This window comes from Lolium rigidum, chromosome 7, assembly GCF_022539505.1.
Source record: "Lolium rigidum isolate FL_2022 chromosome 7, APGP_CSIRO_Lrig_0.1, whole genome shotgun sequence".
In the NCBI taxonomy this organism is placed as follows: domain Eukaryota; kingdom Viridiplantae; phylum Streptophyta; class Magnoliopsida; order Poales; family Poaceae; genus Lolium; species Lolium rigidum.
The window spans coordinates 263,148,345-263,154,344 of record NC_061514.1 but is presented as its reverse complement, the minus strand read 5'-3'; positions in this window follow the sequence as shown (position 1 = coordinate 263,154,344).

Here is a 6,000-nt window from a genome sequence, read left to right as displayed (position 1 = left end):
TGAACACATTGCGTAGGATTACACGAACCCTCAATGCCGGAGTTAACAAGCTCCACAATAATGCTCATATTTTAGTAACCTTTAGTGTAAGATAGATCAACGAGACTAAACCAAGTACTAGCATAGCATGCACACTTGTCACCTTCATGCATATGTAGGAGGAATAGATCACATCAATATTATCATAGCAATAGTTAACTTCCCAATCTACAAGAGATCATGATCATAGCATAAACCAAGTACTAACACGGTGCACACACTGTCACCTTTACACACGTGCATGAGGAATAGAACTACTTTAATAACTTTGCTAGAGTAGCACATAGATAGTAGTGATACAAAACTCAGATGAATCTCAATCATGTAAAGCAGCTCATGAGATCATTGTATTGAAGTACATGGAGAGAGATTAACCACATAGCTACCGGTACAGCCCCGAGCCTCGATGGAGAACTACTCCCTCCTCATGGGAGCAGCAGCGGTGATGAAGATGGCGGTGGAGATGGCAGCGGTGGCGATGGAGATGGCAGCGGTGTCGATGGAGAAGCCTTCCGCGGGCACTTCCCCGCTCCGGCAGGGTGCCGGAACAGAGTTCCGTCCCCCGAGTTGGAGTTTCGTGACGGTGGCGGCGCCCACAGAGTCTTTTCGGAGTTTCGTCAATTGGTGTCGAGGTTTTAGGTCACGACGACTTAAATAGGCGAAGAGTCGGAGTCGGAGGGGGCCTGGGCTGCCCAGACCCTAGGGGCGCCCCCCCCTTGGCCGCGCCGGGCTAGGGTTTGGTGGCCCTGTGCCTCTTCTCTGGCGGTTCTCGTGTGTTCTGGATGCTTCCGGGTAAAATAGGAACCTGGGCGTTGATTTCGTCCGATTCCGAGAATATTTCGTTACTAGGATTTCTAAACCAAAAACAGCGAGAAAACGAGAACTGGCACTTCGGCATCTTGTTAATAGGTTAGTTCCAGAAAATGCACGAATATGACATAAAGTGTGCATAAAACATGTAGATAACATCAATAATGTGGCATGGAACACAAGAAATTATCGATACGTTGGAGACGTATCAATTTACTGCTGGTGTACTTTTTTGGGAATAGATCTTGTATGCTCTGATCCTGGATAGGATGTATACCTGATTCCATTTCCTGGATAAAATGTTTATGGATCTGAAGTACTTCTTTTTCTTGTTGCTCTTCACCTCCTTGAGTTGAGCCTGCTCCTCCTGGCTCCTGCTATGTCGCCACAATCGTGTTTCTTGTTCTAGGTTGGGTTTGATGATGAGCTACTACTACTCTGATTTGTTCTTAGATGGATATAGGAGGTTTTGGATGAAGAATAGTTGCTTTTTGCTGGTTGTTCTTAGGCTGGTCGATGGGTGTGAGAAGAAGTGTGGTGATTAGCAACTGTTTGGGTCTGCAAGTAACTTACTTTTATAAAGTGGCCTGATGTTGCCTTTGGTCGACAACACATCCATGCGTCGACAGCACATCCATGCAGACCTGTGTGTGTGTGGTATGTGCTTGCTAGGCTGTCAATGCTGGCTTGGTTCGGCTCCCCTTGTGGATAAGCATGCCTTAGAAAAGATCTACCTCTCTTTTAACCTTTAATCTTTGATCCATTGCCAGTCGGCAATACCATTTGACTTTGTTGTGCAGGTTTCCCAATTGAGAAGAAAAGGATGATCAAGACTTAGTTTAGGCTTTTATTTTTCCTTTTCAGAACATGTGGTTATATTTGTAATATTCTTTTATTCATTTATAAAGACATTGTATTATTGTGTGATTATCAATAAAGAATGTTGTTTCCTGGTTGTATAATATCCTTATTCTTGAATTACTCGTATTTATGAACCTTGTAATATTGGATGATGTAATTAAATTAAGTACTTTATCTATTTTGAGTTTTGTATTTTGTTTAATTAAAATGAGTATGTTATATAATGGTCTAGAATTAAAATTCCAATCCAGATTCCAATTCAAATTTCAATTTGAATTATTATCACTCATATTTGAATTGAATTCAAATGGTGTTCCCCAAAATCAAGTAGTTGAACAAAGGTCATGTTGAAGTTTATTACACTCACATCGAGTACTAACTCAATTCCACCGACGTAAGAGAAACCTCGATCACCTTGATGGGTTTAAGCAAAGTTCACAGTGAAGTTTATAGCACTTCACTTGATGATCTACTTCAGTTCCACCAAGGTCAAGTGAAACTTCAGTTACTGTGACTGTTTTACTTTAAAGCGCGAAAATTCCCCAGATTTTCTATGCATGAATGCAATGCACATATATGTTTCCTCTATTTTTGTAACCCCAAATCCTAGAATATTACACGGTCGTCGCCGGTGACGTACTCGGCGAAGGAGTCTGGCAGCCTCTGGATGCCGCGTGGGTCTCCCTTGAGGAAGAGGACGAACTCGAACAGCACGCCCGGCTCCACGTCCATCTCCGACGATGAAGACAACGATGTGGCAGGCAACGACGAGCGTGCAGCTCTGCCGCGGCCACGACCACGAGCTCGGCCTCCGCCTCTCCCAGCCATGGCGTCGACTCTTGTTGAGATGGTGGCGGCTAGGGTTGGGGAGAGAGGCGCTAGGGTTTGTGTGTGAGAGGGACGGTGAGAGGCGGCCCTTTTAATAGACCGGAGGGAGGCGGGGGAGCGGTGGCGCTCATTAACGCTGGCACGCAGAGCTAGGCGCGACGAGACGCGTCGCTGTGCCTCTGCGGGAACTGCACCATCGCTGCGGCTCTGCGGGAACTGCACCATCGCTGCGCGCCAATAACTTGCGTCGCGAGGTAGGCGACGGTTAGGTTACAATTTATTGTGCCGATGACTCGTCAGGCCCGCGTCGCTTCGCCTCGCTTTTCGTTGTGTCCGGCGTCCCCGGTGCGTCCCCTGTGGGGCGGGGACGGGCTCGAGGCGCCGGACACCATATCGGGCGCGCCGGACAAAAAAAGGGTTTGGGGGACGCGGCTGGAACGGGTTTTTTGTCCGGCGCGCCCCAAATAGCTTTGGAGGACGCGACTGGAGATGCTCTAATATATGTTGCTTTGAGTCCGGACTATACACCAAACTAGCAGGTCGTGTGTCAAAAATGCAAAGGAGCTCACAAGCTCGCCTGCTCCCGGACAGCGATTGGGCGAGCTGGCACATTGTGAAGCCGGCCTCGGTATTCCTATCAGGTTTTCTCTGTTAGTTGTTCTCACCTCAAAGCGTATTTAGACTGCTTATAGTGGGAGTAACATAGCTAGTAACATCACATATCTCAAGACATTTTGGTGACATGGTATGCTAATAAATAAATAAATAAATAGAGTGAGGTGGTAACTAGCTATATTACCATAACATCACACACCTCAAGGCAAGATGAGTCTACAACATAATAAATGATACAATGCATGACACCACATATAAGTTATTACCCACTATAAAGGTAGTAACATAGACTAGTAACATGGCATATGTTACTAGTCTAAGACTAGTTACAATGAGAAGTATCATGCACTAGTATCATGCATGATACTAGTTTATGATACTACCCTGCAATGCATAGTATCATAAGATAGTATCATAGTATCATTATATTTAATGTTTTGTATAATCTTCATGCAGATGTGTGTACATGATGTGTTTGCCATTAAGTTTTCTAGTTTTACGTGCTATGATACTGTATTATAATATGATACCATTCTCATCTCTCATCTCATTAATTGGTGTGCCACATTAGATTTTTACCAACATAGCATGTATGATACTACTTATAATACTCCCACTGTGCCTAGTCTAAGTTACTTCCCACTATGACCAGCCTTATGGTGCTAACCACATAGCTGGACCTTTGATCCGGTTAGTTTGCGAGGCGGTACAAGTTTGTCTCTGATTCTGTACCGCGTTGTGATCGTACATACTCATCGGCCCGCTCGTGCAGTATTTAAAATCACACTTGCCAACTCCGAACTACTCTCCTCCTAGCTCTCAGTCTCTTTCTCCTCCGAGCAAGCACCTGCAAATATCCTTCTTTTTAACTAAGGGGCTTACAGATAAATGAAATTGATAAAACATCTCCAACTCAGAAAAAAAAAGTTCTTTGACATTGCAGCACCACAGCATGACATAACAGAAAAAGATCGAGGCAACTATTTTTTTTTTTTTTTTGAAACGGAGGCAAAGGCTTTGCCTCATCTATTCATTAAGCAGAAGGTGTCCAATTCTTAGGAGAAAATCGGACGAAAACCAACAACAACACAACAGTACCAAGGCACACCCACAACCACCCACACTCCCGCGAGGGACACACCTAGCCATTCTGGCTACCAACAAAAGCTACACAAGAAGCTCAAGTTAGCCTATGCCAAACAGATGGCCCTTCGAGGAGAGACCAGCAGCTCCGATTCTGAAAACGAGCCCCGGAGAGGAGATGAGCAAGACAAGCGCCGAATAGGACCTTCACCGGACCGCCCCTCAAAGGTCATCGTACACCGCCCAAGGGCAGCTTCGACTTCACAGCAAGAGGAGACCAGCACGAAGACATTCGGACACGCCGGGACGGAGCCGACTAACATGACCTTGCCGCAACCAGACCTTGGCCACCACCATCGTCGTTGCCTCACAAGCCTCCACCCGGAACACCCGCATCTCTGATTGACCTCCAGCCAACCCAGATGATGTGTGTGTCCAGCCCGTCGGGGCACGCGGAGAGGATCACTGGCTTCAAGACGACGCCCTCAAGAGGGGAAACGTTGATGGAACAACGTCGTCATCCGATCCCGCAAAGCGGGATCTAGGCTTTCACCCGGAGCCGTGAACCCGAGGCGAGCGAATGTCGGAGAGCTCCACAACCGCCCCCCAAGGAGGACGGCGACATCCGCGGACGTCGCGCGGTCAGGCTTTCGCCCGGAGCAATCGACCATCCACTTCCCCACGCGGCCGGACAACAAGACGGAGACCGAAGCGCCGCCAGCCCGCACCCCACGGACACACACCTCCTGTGCGGCAACAGCGCCACCGTCGCACAGGAGCCACCGCCAACCTCAAAACCAGACTGAGGAGCTCAGCGCGCTCCACCAGTACCGCCCGCACCACGCGGAGGTGAAGAGCTGAGCTGCAACACAGCTGCCGACCGAGCTCACCGAGGCAGAGCACCGCGGGTGCCGCCAACCGCCACAGAGAGGGGGCTTCGACGAACGCCGACACGAGGATCCAAAACGAAGAGTCGGCGGGGCAGATGCGCGAGCTTCCCGGACCAGCCACCATGCTGCCTCGCATCGCAGCCACGGCGGCCACCACCATCACCATGCCTCCCCTCCGAGGCCACCACCACCTCGGAACTGCAGACGCCGGCCGGAATCGCCGCGCTCCGACCAGCCTGCAACGCGCGGCGGCCCCCTGCGAAGCTGCCGTCCCCGACGGATCTTGGCTCGATCTGCGGCCTCCGCGCGACCACCGCGCTGAGGAGCCAACACCCCGCCTCATCTCCACGCCCACCGCGACCCCGGGGCCGCCGCCCCGGCTTGCCTGCGCCGGCGAGCCGCCATCGCCTTCCCCAGCCGAGCCCGGCGGCCGCCGTCACCTAGAGCCAGCAGAAACCGCCCCCGGCACCCTTTGGCAGCGGGGGGGCCGCCACCACCACGGCCCGAAGCCGGCGGCAGCGGCGGCGGGCGAGCGCCGGAGAGGAGGGTCGGGAGGAGGCGGCGGCGAGCGCCCCCGGTGTCGCCTGGGGAGAGCGACACGGGGGGTAGGGTTCGATCTTTTTTTTTTACCCTATAAGTTTCCTGAGGCAACTGTTACACTCTCAGCTAAAACCTACTTCCCCATTCCAGGCGAATATCCGCCACGGCCGAGCTATCAGATTCCCTTTCCTGAGAAGACATCACATGGCTCCATGTACTTCCATGGCCTTGTGTGTTCTCCCCCACCGCTTCCGCGAAGATTGGTAACGTAAAACAGGGGTAATTGTAATCTACACCGGACAAACAAGAAACACAAGTACCGCACAGCTAAGAA